Source organism: Lepisma saccharinum, chromosome 9 (assembly GCF_977018435.1).
Source record: "Lepisma saccharinum chromosome 9, izLepSacc3.1, whole genome shotgun sequence".
NCBI classification, from domain to species: Eukaryota; Metazoa; Arthropoda; class Insecta; order Zygentoma; family Lepismatidae; genus Lepisma; species Lepisma saccharinum.
In genome coordinates, this window is record NC_139237.1 from 75141129 (window position 1) to 75157467 (window position 16339).

Genomic DNA, 16339 nt, shown 5'->3' on the forward strand with positions numbered 1-16339 from the left:
CACGGCAAAGTCTAATGGCAGCCGCAGCGCAGCAAGTGAATGGGTCTCAGATACCCTGCCTCTCCCTGAAATGCAAGCGAAGGAAGCTTATTGACAGGAAGACATGTCGTGGACGACTGGACAAAAATCAGGCTTGTTACAACCGGTAGCAACACAGCTTTTGCCCCCTTGAACTGGAGGCGGCGGAAAGTCTGGGTTTCCTCAAGTCCATTCTTTAGCCGGGCGAATTTTAGCTAAGAAATTAAGCGCCACGTGTCGATCTTGAAGCAGGTGCTGCCACACATGTACCACAATGCTTGGTTTTGTGGCTGCGGATGGGCATCCTACTCTTGGATCATCCTGTAGCCTCGTTGAATTCTCCCTTCCATCATTTGACAGTGTCTTTTGATGGACATTGCTCACCATACCCAGCTGCCAGCTCCTCGCGGATCGCTTGTGCAGATTCTCTTGCTGATGCATGAACCTGATCACAGCTCAATTCTCAGTTTTGTCCGACATGCTGCCGTCACCTACTCTTATGGCTCTAACTGCAGTTCAAGAGGGCTTGTAATGATATAAGTTGCCACGATTGCTGTTGAGATACCAACCTAAAATTGTGTGAAATTTCAGAGCCCTAGCACATCTACATCATGGTGAGGGTTAAGAACTTTTTGGCCTCCCCTCGTATTTGAAAATTTTGATCTCGTCAGTACATTATGTATATGCACCCGAAATACTGGCACGCAATATAATAAAGCATCTTATTTTAAAAATGACTTAATTCATTCAACCCTAATAGAGAGTTAAGTCCTCGTCAAAAACTTATACCCAAACATGTACGTATCTGCTGTGTTAAAAGAGCCAAGGCTGTATGCGCTCAGCACACAGACCAAACATGTATCCTACCAATTTATGCAACCGGGCAATTCTATCTGTGTTTAAGGTTGCGTTTTCTACATTGTTTCCCGTCACCTGTGCTCGTGACAGTTCAACGCAACTCGTGCAGCAGACCACAAAGGAAGTCTTCGTCCTTGTACGAGCAACGGTTATTTTTAACATTGTTCAGCTTCACTCAAAAAGGCTTTCGTCAGACTAAATAATGCTACATTAAGGTTTGTGAAAATTTTTAAACTTACGTTAACATCCCAGACAGCCATAGAAGTTAAGAAGGCTCACCTGCAAGAAAGGAAAATACATATTTATAATTTCACAAAATGTAGGAAAAATCTACACGGAAATGTTAACACTAGTTAATTTTACTAAAAATATTGGAGGCGCAAAATTTGTATTCTTTTTCACTATTTTTCACAGGATCAAATTACTTACTTCGAATCTGGGGAGAAAAGATGGCTTAAATCTCCTTATTAGCGATCCTTATGGAGGATACAGCTTTGTCGTATGAAGGTTTCGTCACGCATTAAATGTCTGCTACAGTACATATCGAAACAAAACTTAATGCAAGAGCGAAAATTTATCGACAAAGAAATCGCGCCAAGAAACACTAATTGTAAAGGAGGAACTAGAAACAATCATTAAGATTGCGTGCATGTCCCATTCTAGAGGAACAAGATGGTCTATTGCATCGTTCCAGCTCTAAGAACCACCCAAAACCAGAAAATACACACCAGAATCTAATCTCTGTGCACGAAATTTCCGGTCGCCAGGTCGCCATTGGCAATCAAAAGTTTGGGGCTGGCGACTAAAATTTTGTTGTTTCAAATGTGTGTCAAACATGCCCGAACATCTCAATCCAACGTTCGTACATGGTTTTGGAAAGCGAGCCGATTGAAAACCCCGTGTCCTAAGTATGGCAGTGAAAAGCAATGAGGAGAATTTATTCTTTTCATAGCTGAAACTTTGAAGTTAGATCTAGTGGAGAAAATAAAGAAAAGTACATACATCAGCCTTCTGATGGATGGATCCACAGATAGATCATCAGTCGAGCATGCAAATGTGTACGTATGTTCGATACGTGGATGCAAATTATGGTCACATCAAAGAGGACCTTTTAGGAGTAATAGAGCTCACAAACTACTTCTGCTGGTTACTTCACAGCCATAACTGATTACTTTGATAAGGCAATAGGTTCAAATAAATACAGAAACAAGTATTACATTGTTGGCTTGGGTACTGATGGTGCAGCAAATATGGTCAGGCACAAATCAGGATTGGCTGTGCAAATGAAAGCTATTTGTAATAAAATTATAACTATTCACTGCCTTGCACATCGTTTGCAATTAGCTGTGTTGGAATTAAATATCGTAGAGCATTTGATTCAGTGATTAGGAATATTTTTCAGTTTTATCATGGCTCTGCTAAAGACTTCACCTCTTGAGAGAAACGGCAGAAGTTATAGGAGAAGAAATTCTAAAACTGAGTGGTATCCACACTATTAGGTGGTTAGCCAATAAAGAAAGTGCTGTAAGAGATCTCTTGAAATCATGGAAAGCTGTTGTGACCAATCTTGAACAGGTGCTCCATAGAAAAGACAATGATGGCGCTAAAGCTAAGGGTTTGCTGAAAAGTTTGAAACAATTTAAATTTGTTAAGCTTCTGTTCTTCCTTTTGAATTTTTACAGGAAATTGAACCCTTTAAGCTTGGCACTACAAAATAAGAATCTTTTGATTTCATCTCTGAAAATAAGAATTGAACACTGTATTTCAGTTTTGGCTGACCTGGAATCTAATGTTGGACCAAGCGAACAAGATTTCTTGGACCATGTATCCATTTCAGGGAAGATCAGGGATGTGCAGCTCACAAACATTCAAAATGGAGAGAAAGAGTTTCAGACTGTTAGAGGAAACGTAATTAACAATGCGAAGGTGTCCATCATAGAAAGATTGCAATCTATATTAACAGATGCGATTGCATCTCTGCATGTTTTCGACACCTTGGGTTGGCCTCCCAAAGAAAATATTCTTCAGTTTGGGATAGAAGAAATAAAGAAGCTCTACATGTACTTGAACCCGAGCCTTTATAGTGAGAAATTGGATGTTCTGTTAGCAGAGTGGACAGAATACAAACTTTTGTTTTCTTCTCTGACTTTGAATCAGACACTGGAGAAGATTCACAGTGAGGAGTGTTCAGCAAGATTCCCAAATTTGTTCCAGATTTTGACATTTTCTGCTGTTCTACGAGTGTGCACAGCGTCATGTGAGATAGATTTCAGCTGTCACAACAGACTCAAGACTACTTACAGGAACTCTCTGAAGACTGAAACACTGGATGATTTGCTCCCAGTTTCCGTATTTCCCTTCTGTCAGTGTTTGACCCAGGAACTACGATTGATAAGTGGAACTTCAGTGTAGAACGACAGCGCTACACAAACATTATTTCCTAAGGCATGTTATTTTTAATAATTGCTTATATTTTTATAATTTATCAATATAAAACAGTGGCGACCAAAGACTTGAGTCCGGCGACTGACTTCAAACTTGAAATTTCATACCCTGCTCTATACGCAACACTGACTTCCCCGTGGTTTTAAACCTTCTATGCATGGACGTGAGAAGATGGGGTCGAATCTGTCCATCCCCCGCCCCACCATCCCATCGAAGCAAGCATCGTCCTTTCATCATATTCATGTTGAAATGTAGTTTAGTCTATCTTACGAATACACAGGGATATATAAAAATAAAATAGATGATTGTGGGCTGAAACTATCAAGGCAGATATTTTACATTTATGTGTCTGGGTCATTCCACTCCATTTCAACGAGGTCATGAAACCCACCAACTCCGATTTCGATGAAATTTGGTATACACCCTTCCTTTTTGGTTGATAGAAACCCCCTAAATATTTTTCACTATCTCAAACTGTTCTCATTTTACAGCACTTTGAAATGTCATCAAATCAGTGTTGTCTGTCACTCTTGAGACCCTCGACACAAGATACCCTTGCTTACATTTTATTTCTTTTCTCCTTAACCAATCATCAGATCTCTCTGAAATTTTACACAAAGTTCAATGAAATAATTAGGATTTCAGGAAAAAATACACCAGAACTCAAAAAATTTTACAAATGCCTATAAAAAGACTAATAATGGATATGTAGCCTAATTTTTGTGGTGGGAAAACTAAGTTACGAAAATCTGAATTTTCATCATGTGAGTATGATGGAACCAAAATACCCTTTGGTCCGGATTGACCCTGAAATTTTAGGTAATTTCCAAGAAACGTAAAATTTTCGTTAGAAGGAATAAAAGAACCAAAAATGTTATTTTTTGTAGAGAAAGAGCATGTCTTTGCAATGATTTCCAACATCAAAAGTTTTTGGTTCCTTCATACTCACCTGATGAAAATTCAGATTTTCGTAACCTAGTTTTCCCACCACAAAAATTAGGCTACAAATCCATTATTAGTATTTTTATAGGCATTTATAATTTTTTTTGAGTTCTGATGTATTTTTTTCTGAAATCCTCATTATTTCATTGAACTTTGTGTAAAATTTCAAAGAGATCTGATGATTGGTTAAGGAGAAAAGAAATAAAATGTAAGCAAGGGTATCTTGTGTCGAGGGTCTCAAGAGTGACAGACAACACTGATTTGATGACATTTCAAAGTGCTGTAAAATGAGAACAGTTTGAGATAGAGTAAAAAATATTTAGGGGGTTTCTTTCAACCATAAAGGAAGGGTGTACACCAAATTTCATCGAAATCGGAGTTGGTGGGTGTAAAAATCTTAGTTTTTTGCGTTAATTTGATGTGGAATGACCCGTCTACGATTATTGTCACATTGAAATGAAATTTATTGTATACGGGTGTGTGGTGGAAGAGTCGAACGAATACGAGCGAGCGAAAGTGGTCTCATGCAGTGCTCTAGTAGCAACACTGCGCAATCACATTAACCCGAACGATTGTCTCTCGTTCGTCTGAACTTAATGCAGTCTTAAAAATTACCCTCAATGTATCAGTTCACAAAGTGGCTAGCTTCGTCTCTCCCTCACAACCTAGGCTCTTCAGGCGACGAACAGCCTTCATAATTGAACACGTACTCGGTGAGCCAACAACGAGTAATTAGTCCAACTCTAGGAGGAAACAATGCTTTTCTGCCTCGCCTTTTTATGTGCTTGCCATCAATCAAGCCCAACGGCCTGCAGAAGCTTCGGTCGATGTGTTTCTGTCGGATATATATCTTCCGTTCACTTTGTTCCTTGTTATGGTGATAAACGGGGTACCGAGCAATGGTCGTTTTCTGTCACACGTGTACGGAGAAATAAATTTGGACCACTGCAAGAAGGGTATGTTTCCAGAGACACAGATGGCGTCTGATTTTTAGATTTCCGGCGGGGCGTGGTCACTAGATGACCAATGGCTTCAGTGTACCTTATTTTGTCTCTTATGATTATTATATTAATGGTAACAAAACGGGCATGGGTGACAAATCAACCACAGACGGACGCATGTGTGTTGGTCGAAGGTAGCCAACTGAAGGACTTGAGGATGTTCTGTTTTTAATGGCAGTATCATCGTACAAAGAAGAGAAGGGTCGCAGACAACTCGCGGACTAAAGCTGACTGTCATTTGTTTCCTCCTCTCGCAGTCATCGCAAATGAAAATGTTCCCCTTCGCTTGGGTAAGAGTGCCGTTTTGTCATATTTATAACTTCCCCTCAGTAAACAAATTCAACGTTATTATATTACGTCTCTGTTTTAACAGTGTTCAGTTTTTCCTTTCATCAGCCTCGTCTATTTTGCTTCACTTTTTGTCACTACGTGTAGTGCAGGTGCATCCCAGCGTCAGGCTGGTGCAAGGAAATTGCGTTCAAGCAAGTAGACGTTGTCGTACGCATGAATGGCGGTGTTCAGGTTCACATTGAACAAATGCCTGCTTGTTGCTTTCAGTGTTCATTGATTGGTTAGTACGTGCCACCAGCCCGCACTCTACACCACTTCAGAACATAGTGCAAACGGTGCAGACACCAAATACACTACTTGACACCAAATCAACGAAGCAGATGAAGGTAGGCACGATAGTGCGAAGAGCGAAATACATGGTGCTATTGAGTTTGAGATTTATTTTAAGCCCACTTTATGCACAGATAGGCTAATTGGGGCTGGACCTACAGTTTAAAGTAGGATCCGAACCACGATGTGACTCCACCGGGTATCGATCCGGGAACCTCATGATTACAAGGCGACGTCACCACGACTCCATTCTGGATGTCCTTTTCGACAACACCTGGCACTGGATAAAGGTGACAATAAATAAAGCTCTGTTTGCCATGTCATTAAATTTTAAAATACTCTTATAATTATCATGTATGTAATATGAGTGCGAAGGAACCACTTTCCGAAACAGCATTTTCATATCTCCCCCCTCTCTCTCTCTCTCCAACAAACGTTTTCTCCTCTCCTTACTCCACCCCTATCTCTCTCTACTCGCCCTGTCCTCCGCATGGACCAAACCACGTTTTCCTCAGGGGCTTCGCTTGTTTATCCATCGCTGATGCTTTTAGAACTCCTTTGCATTTTCCGTAGCTCTCCATGTGTGCTTTCCGTTGATGGTGTTTTCATAAGTCGCCTTCGCCTGCCTGCAGCTTCTTTCCCATTGGCTGCTGGCTTTGCTATCCCGTGGAGAAATTGTTTACGGTGAAGCGCCTTTCGAACGCCTCTCTCTTGCCAAAAGGCTACTCTGGAGGAAGGGAGAGTGGGCGATGCTTTGAAGCGTGGAATGCAAGTTTGCCGAAAGCCTGCTTTGCAGTTAACAGGATGTTTCACTTTGAAAGTAATCTAATAGTAATATACTTTTCTGGGGCAATGGAGCAGCCGTACATTCAGAAATACCTACGCTGTTAGAAGTTACCGTAGGATTTACAATATTTTACCGTTAAAATTTGAGTGTCTGTTAATTTACAAAAACAGTACGCGACAGTTTTTTTTAAAAATTTAAATATTTTATCACCCCAAACGATATATGGTTATTTGTAAACTAGAACTGCGTGAACCATAAATGTATTTTTTGAAACAGAATCATGAGAATAGCCCATATTAAGGCTGTGTGGTCTTCATATCAAGATGAGTTTCCTGAGTTGTGTTGGTTATCTAATGGAAGATTCAGGCCTTCAACAAATCCTTGAGATCATTTAGGGAGGTAATACTGTTAAAACTATGATCATTGGAAAAGCCCTCACTTCCAAGTAGTAGAATAGACCGGGGCAAAAGCCCGCCCCTAAGGGATTTTGAATTGTTGACAAAATGTGTGAAATCTTTCTAATCAAACTTTATTGACTGAGATAAACTGGAGTTAGTAGAATACAGTGGAATGTTAATTATACACAAAAGAAAAAATGTATATGTAATACAAGCAAAAAAAACATAGTACTGCATTTTGGGAATTTTGCCCAGGCCTAGGGGTAAATGGCCCCACGTGTAAACAGACCTACAAGTATCCAATTAGGCTAACAATGGTCACATGTGAATTCACCAATACCTTTATATGCTGAGCAGCCCTCATGCCACCAATCCCTCCAGCGATGACACTGGATCCAATCTTCAACAGGGGGATCTGAAAATGCTTCACCACAACCAGGACATGTCGTATTCGAGTCATCTGATGGGACCTTTTTGACAACCTTTATTGTGTTCGTTTTGCGAAGTAGTTTTTCACCGGACTTGGCTTTTTGCATGCTTTCCTTTTCGGTTTTTTGTTTATCAAGAGTAGATTTATACGGTGATCCGGAGATAATTTCAGATTTTTTACCTACACATCTTAGTTTTATTTTTTCTGTAACTCGTGGAAGCGGTCGTATTTCCCTTGTTGAAACATGTTGTGACGATTGTGATGTTGGAGACTTTTCGTCTTCGTCGCTCGATTGTGTGTCGCACAGTAAGTGAATGGGGAATCTTACCCCTGAGTGTCTCACTCGTACAATCTGTTTGGTGGTGTCATCTGGCGATGCCGTTCGGAAGTATGTTGCACAAATTGAAAACAATTAATGGTCTTGTATATGTCACAGTCAGGAGTAGTTGTTTTCATTAAGTTAAATAATGTTTCTACATGTTCACATGCTTATGTAATATTTTACATCAACCAAGGAAAAAACGTATCTTACCTCATAGTTGAGTTGATTTTATTTGCTTCTGTTCCAAACTGAGTCAATACAAGGCGGCCATGACACCGTCCTCTGCTGGGTTGCAGTGTTGCCAACTGTGTTTCTTTGTCATACTATTATTACGAATTAGGACTTTTGCCCCGGTCTACGCTACACCATGGACTGCATTTTGAAGACTAGCCAGGTTCTGGCGTGCCGACTCTCAGCCAGTATAATCCTCTGTGGGGCTCGTGTTGTTGTCCATATTGTCCCTTCATACATCTCACCATATCATCATCAGTTCTCATTTTCGCGATTAGCCAAAGGTGGCAGAAAAACGACGTAATATAAACTGAAAAAAATTAAATCAATCCGTAAAAGCCATAGCCAGACGCACAAGGGGTCATTTTATAGTTTATGCAGCACTTCCACGCTACTTGAAGAATAAAGTGTATTGCAAATTAACATATTTCTGAGATACGTTCAATAATCGTTAGCCTGCTCAGACGTAGATGCTAATGTCAGATCAAGCATTTTCTACATTTAGTTCAACTCTGTAAGATAACAGGATATTGCTGCTCTGTGGCTGAAATACATTAGGATGCTCGATATTGTTCGGAATTTCATTAAAGCCGAGCGTATTGGTTTACATCTTCAATCAGTTACGCATATGTTCTCCTTGTACTGCATCAGGTGCAACACCTGTGCTACAAGTGCACGCCTGTATGTAGAGGAAATGATGAAATTTTACATGTTAGCACCAGGTATCTACGGAAAATTCTGCAACGGGTTCTAAGGCAAAGTGACAGGTTTAGAACCGTATTTTACCGTATCATATTAGTTCAATGCATTGACATTTGCGGAGATTAGGCTAGCACCCCCCACCCCCTCCTTACACACTTTTTGTCCCCGCACTATGCTCTCTTAATGCTAAGCCTTGTCTACCAGTGGATTTGACCCAAAATCATCTGCCCGAATACCATTTTAAATGTGATTATTTCCAATTGTAGTAAGTAGAAATTAAGCTGTCCTTGCCCCCCCCCCCTCGCTCAGTTAAAACATCTAATCGCCGCTACTGTGTGCATATATTTTTAATCAACAAAAACAACATGTAACAAACGCAAGTGAACGAAACTGTAGAAAGCAATATATTACGTTCTCACCAATATCGTGACGGAGATATCATAAGAAGAAACACGTAAATTTAGGGAAACACATTGCTGTACATTAAACTACATATCTCCTCAGCCCCGAATCTAAAGACACGAAACAAAAACCAGTCTCTAGAGGATATAATAAGCTATGAATTTGGTTCACTGGCTTTAGGTCGTAAATTACATAGTTTCTTACATATTTGCTGTTTTTTGTGTCGGAAACCAACTTTTACGCTAATTCTAAAAATTAAAGAAATTATTTTAATCTTTCTAAATTCAATTAATATTTATGGTAGCTCTATCAAATAAAAGCCATAAATTAGCAAATTTTCTGCTCTTTCATTTTGGTTATCTTCACTTTTTGTGTACAATGCACTGTTTTCGAGATATTATATATATTTTTTAATATTTAAGGTTAATTTTAGCCACCATTTTCCAAGATGGCGGATTTTCCCAAAACATTTGATGGTGGATTTTTAGTATATCATTCCACACAATCTGGCACAAAAAACATTTGTGTTGCAATTATTTCCGGGTGAATTCGTATTTTTCCTCTACTATTTTGGATGTCAATTTTTCAGTTGGAAGAGCAGAGAATGCCGATGGAAAATAATAAATGTACCGTTGTGGCCCAGTTGGTAGATCGAATGGTCATTGCAGTTCGCTACTACTTCAGAGATCCTCTGTTCGATTTCGAGATTAGGCATGGATGTGTGCGTAACGCGCTACGACGCAAGAGGTCCCTGGTACGAATCCCGGCCTGGGCATGGGTGTTTTTTGTGTTTCTCCCTTCATCAATTTCATATCATTCCTCATCCTCATATTTGTCCAAAAGTGGCAGCAAAATAAACCGCGTCAATCAATCAAACGGCACCGATAGTCTCCGATGCTAAGTCTCGGTCCCTAATCACTACAGAATCCTCTGTTAAGGTCAAACGGCCACGGTGAAGGCGAGAGAAGCTTCCACCTCTTTGAAAGTAGCCTTGAGAAGAGAGATTTTGTCGATGGCTCATCCCTTCCCCCAACCCTCTCGGCACGGCTAAACGCCTCCGCCAAGTTTCAGGAGCTGTTTGGTAGTCTCGTATCGACTTCCGCTCGGGGATCGAGTTATGGGCGTTTCACCTGCTTTGGTCTCTGGAGCGAAGCCGTCACGGCTGGCTGACCTGCTGGATTGGAGGGAGAAAGTTCGTCGGCCAATCCGTTCCTCCGAGCGAGGGGAGAAATTAGGCAGGGAACGTGACTGGCTTCTCAAACAACCTTCACATCCGGATTATCAGTATTAAAAGAAACAAGCTATAGGATTTGAACGTTGCAGAAGAGATCACAGACTGTATAAACCAGGGTCACCAAAACTACACAAAAAATGTAAATATCAGCTGTAACAAGAAAATGTTGATGTATCGATATCGCAAAGTATCGGTTGGATTTTTGTTTACTGATAACGGCCGGTGCTTTACCGGAGTTTTGGTCTTTCGCTGGGTCTAAGATTGTGTTCGAAAGGTACAAAGTACAGACTTGAATTAAGGTCTTAACGGAAGTGACGTCACCTAGTACAGTTGGAAAGCGCCAACTACGCAAGCAATCGAGACCACAGACAGCTTCGATCACGGATCGTTGCAGACTTGATCGCGTGATTTCTGTACTCGTTGTTCATTTGTTTAAAATAGCGGAGGTAGAAAGCCAGCAGCCAGAACGACTTTTTTTTTTTTTTTTGCTTTGTTTTTTTATCTTTTTGTCACTTTTTTGCCTGTTTAAGTTAATCGCAATAACGAGGAGGAAAGTTGGATTGATTGAATTAGGTTATTTTACGTCGCTTTTGTGCCACTTTTGGCTAATCGCGGTGATAAGGATGTGAAAGAAATGTGCACAAGGAAACTCCAATTCCTCTTTCTCCCCCTTGGTTCGCGAACCTAGAAGCTTCACAGGCGAGATCGTGAGTTCAAGTCATTTCATGTCGCTTTTCTCCCTCTGTAGGCTAACCGCGACGATGAGGATGCATGGTGATTGAGGAGATAGAGGCACACATAGGTGCAAGCTGACTATCGAACCGGGAATCTTCGGTGACGAGGCAGCGAGAATTCACATCAAATTATTTGTCTTCCAAGCCGTGACGTGAATGGATCCATAGAACGCAACTGATAGTAGCATTCACTCTTGAAGGTACCACTTCGCCGTTTGTTGTTGCAGATAAATTGCTATGGAATTTTCAAAGATGGAGCTCGATGCAACGCTCAATGGAGAAACAAAGTTATCTCGACACCCACGCCGTGGCTGATGGAGGAGAAAAGACATTTCCCATAGAGAGAGACTGTATTGGACTCGCGCCTAAGACTGGAAGGAAAAGCAACAAGTATTTCACCATCGATGTTTCCTCAAATGGAACGAAACTTCACCGGTACAAATCGTCCATCTTAGGCGACATGACAAGAAATATCCGAACGGAGGGGTTTTCCCTTTTTCAGCAACCAGTATTTTACCATCTTTTCACGCATTAACTTCTGTTAAAGGACCTATTGCACATCCTTCAATTGGCGAGAGGTTTTTTGAGTTTTTAAGTCCACTTTATACACAAATGTCACGGTATCCAGTGACATGTGAACAAACACCGTTCGATATTAATCATTTTAGTTTATTGATTCATATTATGTTAAAGGTAAAGTGTGAGGTTTGGTTTATTTTGTGACAAAATTTGTATCCGAGCCAGACGTCGGGAGTTGGGAGACGGGTTTTCTGAGTGACAGCCGAACTGTCAATACGGCAAAGTACATGACATATTTGCACCAAAACGGGTCGTCGCGGAGAAAGGGAAGACTTATTTTCGTCGGGACCGACCGAGAAGTCGCCACGGGAGGCCGAAACTATTTTTCACGGATGACCAGGATAATCAGCTGGAGCTCAAGCTAGCAAGAATCGAGTATGCGCCGTGTGACCGCGTTTCGAGACAATGGACGAGAGGTCATTTCCATCTCTTCGGAAACCCAAGCCAAGCGACTCTAACGTGTTTCAACGGACAATTTTGAATCCGGTATAAATCGGCAAGACTTGGAGTTCACGACACAGTTTTACCCGGATTTTGTAGAGAGAGAATATCTCCGCGCTACACTCTCGCGTGACTATTATTTTGTCTCTGCGGGCTTTGTTTTTCTTACGTACCGTGAGCGAATTGTCGATAGAAAGTTACCAGTGTGCGCTTTATTTGGTGAAGCATTTTTTACCATGCGTAGACAATCATAAGGATGGCCGGCTAAAAGATAGAGGAAGGAGGCCGTCGCCTCCCCAACGCCTGCAACGATGCACCGCCACCATCCGGTGAAGCCAGCCAGCCAGCGCCAAAGACGACACCAAAGCCAAACGTTGCCCGACGCCCAGAAGGACATTTCCAGTTCGACGTCCAACCGAAGCCCGTTACCATAGAGGGAGAGAAGGATGACTCCAGATCGACGCCCAACCGAAGCCCGTTACCAGAGAGAGATGATCCCAGGACGACGCTTGATTGATGCCCGACACACTAGCGAGATTCCGGACCGGCGCGTGACCACGTTCAGCCGACGCTTCTGAGACACACGCGACGTTCTCTGAAAGTGAAAGTGCCCAATATCGTCCCAAGCATCCTTCGCCGCGTTCGACCTCTAAGAACATTTTGGCCGCAAGGAACCTAGTGCAAATCCAGCATCCAGGAAAGACGAACGATCACACGATGTAGCAGAGTCCGGTAGAGTATTCTTCAGATGGTCTATGTCCATGTAAACGTGTATTGTTTGTATCAACGCCGTACCGTAAACGCCGAAATCTCACTTATTTGCAAAGTGACTCATGAACCCCGAACTTAACTTCCGTGTCTGACTTTTTTTTAGTAATGTTATATAAAAGGTAATTTCATGTTCATATGTACTAATTTGATCGTCTGCATTCAGAGTTAGATGCTCCATATCATTACGTTAATTTTTAGTGTAAAATGTCAAAGTGTGCTCTATTTTTGTGTAAGCGACCGCCCCGTCGCGTCAATTAGCTTGTCAATAGTTGATCGATGAGTCCTTTTTAATTGTGGAAAGCGTATTTTATATTGCAAGGTCGTGCGCGTGTAGTATTATTTGATGTAATTTTTGCTCGAGCCGACGATTGATTTGTGTATTCCGACAGCTGGAGCCTATTAAGTTTCGCATCACTATGCAATGGTGTATTTGTTCTCAAGGGGCGAGAGAGGCTTTTGTGTATTACCCCCGTCCGAGAACCTTGGTAAATGTCGTGCTTACGACTTGATGCGTACGTTCATTCGAACGAAAGGTTTAACTACGCCGACCCATTTGTTTTAGATAACGGCTTTCCGACGGCTGGCGCGTATTTAATTTAAAAGAGCACAGGAGCTGGCAGACTAAAGACCTAAATTCACGTAAAGGTTCAAACAAAAAGGGAATGGTATGTTGATCAGATCCATGATTTGTATGTATATTCAATTGTAAAATGCCTAGAGCGATTGAGGAGGCGATGTAAACAGTTTGTCGATTCCAGTATTTTTTTGTTGATACAATATATTCACATTTTTACCGTTCGTCAGTGTTATTATTTGATGTTTTTCAGGTATCTGGTACAATACTATTAGTGTGTTATTATTGTTCGAGTCAACATATCTAAGGTAAACAAAACAGTGTAACATTTCAAGGTATTTATCTCCGCCTCGCACTAGTACGACAATAAACGACCGTCTCAGTACCGAACTAAAAAACTTGGACCGTAAGTAAAAGTCACGTCCGGTTTCCCGTACCCATAATGACGTCTGGCCCCGTGCCGGGGTATGAATGATACGTCAGTCCGGGGACCGTGAGTGTGCTTATTACACAGAAAGGTTAATCGGGACTGGACCTACAGTTTAAAGTGGGATCGGAACCACTATGTGGCTCCACCGGTTATCAACCCGGGATCCCTTTATTACAAGGCGGCTACGGTACCACTGCGTCATCGGGGAGGCCCTCATATTTAAAAAAATGCATTTATGGCTAACATATCATTTATTTCTAGCTCTCTCATGCTTGCTGCGTGACGGCGAAAAGATTGAGGGGCTGGTCGACCGGGAAAGGTGTTCATTCTCCCCCTCACCCCCTTTGCTGCCATTAACGGTCAAGTTATATATTTTGTATTTTGGGTTTGTTTGTGTGTGTGTGTGTGAGAGAGAGAGACAATGTTTTGTTTCATTTTACTTATACAACTATACTCTGTCCCAGGAATCCTTGGAGGAAGCGAACGAAAACTAGTCCTCTTACGCAAGTGGTGGCTCAAGTGGGCTCGGTGAAAGAACTCGCGAGATAAAAAGGTGAGGCATGGAGGGGGCAACGCGGCAGCCATTTGCAACCGCGTGCACTGCTTTGATCCCCACACTAGCTTTCTCCTCTTCTCTACTGTTATGCGCGGTGATGCTCCACATATTCTTGGAACAGAGTATAGCAGTTTGTGTATAGTGCCGCCATAAAAACCGGCCTCCATTCAAAGCGCAGAGCGGTTATGACAAAATCCTGTTTCCCTGCTGGCTGCTTCGGGGAGGAGTGATTTTAAAGTTCCCACTTCTTGCCCAAAAAGGGGACAGCGGTTGGCCTAATTGGCCGCAAGTTTCTTTGTAGTGAACGCGGCATTAGCGGGTCACTGCCATAAAGACGTTCCCCGCGGCGCGCGGGGATTTAGCACGGTCTCACTTTAGTATTCACCAACAAAATTTGGCAGTTTGAGCTCAAATTACATTATTGATTGATTGATTGATTGATTAGCTTTATTTTACTTCTCTTATGTTCCACTTTTTGGCTAATTTGCGAAGATGGGGATGACTGATAATCAGAGCTAGGAATTTTAGGTGCTGCACCTTCAATTTTTTGGGGTGAAAATGGATAAAAAGTGACTCATCCCCAAAATAAGCACGTATTGAACGCTACTCATGGTGTTTCGGTTGCACCTTTTTGCACCTTTTTCACAATCTCAGAACCTGTTCTACCTTTTTCACAATCTCAGAACATTTTGCACCTTTTCGCCCTTTTTGCATCTTTGTAATTTTTTAAAACAACTCGCACGCTGTTTAACCCCACCCACATTCGAGGCGCGGCTTCTTGGCACGCGATTCTTGTTTACCGCACAACAATGAATCGGCTTTCTTCAGTTCTTGGACGTTAATGTAGTAAGCGCGCGGACTTTAAACAGTGCCAACAATGACGCGTTACAATTGCTAGAAGTTGTGCTCTTATTGTCTTATGCTGTATTGTTTACGAATTCTAGGAAAGCTGTTTTGTTTTCGTTTCCTTCTCCCGTCTCGGCGAGCTAGGTAACTGCAGTCTGTGATCGACTGATGGATGCATCGGATTTGCTTGTTCACCATGCCAAAACATAAGATAAATGTTGGGAAACTGCAGGACATTGTTAAACAGTTTAGCGGTGACGGCATTCAGAGTGATGGATCTGTTCGGAGGTGTGACCTTTTATGATATTTATATTGCTGTTGATGACAAACACCAACGCACTCGGGTTGTGCAGCATCTACAAAGTGGGAAGCACGTCAGGAATAAAGAACTACGAGATGGTAAAGGTGGGAAGCTACAGCAATTCATTGGTGAGGCGCTTGCATCTTCGAGTTCCAGAAATACAAATGAATTTTTCAGTGAGACAGCAAGGATATTTATAGTGTGTGAAATACCTCTTTCGAAACTTAACAATCCTGTCATGAAATCATATTTGCAAAAGTATACTGGAAAGTCAGTTCCAGATGAGAGCACCTTAAGGAAATCTTACCTCTTTATGAAGCTAAAATCTCGCAGATCAGGCAAGTAGTAGCTATTTCATATTAGATGAAACCACAGATAGGCAAAACAGGTACGTTTTGAACAATTTAGTAGCACCTCTCAATGGACATCAAGTGAAACCCTTGCTTTTAAAAACTTATTTTCTCGGCAAAACAGATAATGCAAGTGGAATGCAAAGTTTCAATGATGCATGTATTTTATTGTGGCCGGAGGGCGTAAAATATGATAGTGTGCGGTTAGTTCTTACAGACCAAGCATCTTACATGTTAGCTGCATTTTCTAATCTGAATAATATGTATCCTAACTTAAAACGTGTGACCTGCATTGTTCATGCTTTGCATCGAGTTTGTAAAGCTCTTAAAGATGAATATACATACGAGGGTGGTTCAATAATTATT

General features: G+C 41.5%; 2 protein-coding genes across 3 annotated transcripts in view; one reads left to right on the forward strand and one right to left on the reverse strand.

Moving 5' to 3' along the window:
- Window positions 1-16339, forward strand: part of LOC145992738 (tectonic-2-like) — a 619016-nt gene that overhangs the window by 204459 nt on the left and 398218 nt on the right. The gene's annotated exons all lie outside the window — the stretch shown is intronic.
- Window positions 1-16339, reverse strand: part of LOC145992150 (uncharacterized) — a 266282-nt gene that overhangs the window by 89639 nt on the left and 160304 nt on the right. Inside the window, exon 3 of one of the 2 annotated variants that reach the window (XM_083128422.1) lies at window positions 1116-1155. The exons of the other annotated variant lie outside the window; for it this stretch is intronic. The gene's annotated coding sequence lies outside the window, so the exon portion shown is untranslated. The remainder of the gene's footprint in view (window positions 1-1115; window positions 1156-16339) is intronic. 2 annotated transcript variants of the gene reach the window in all.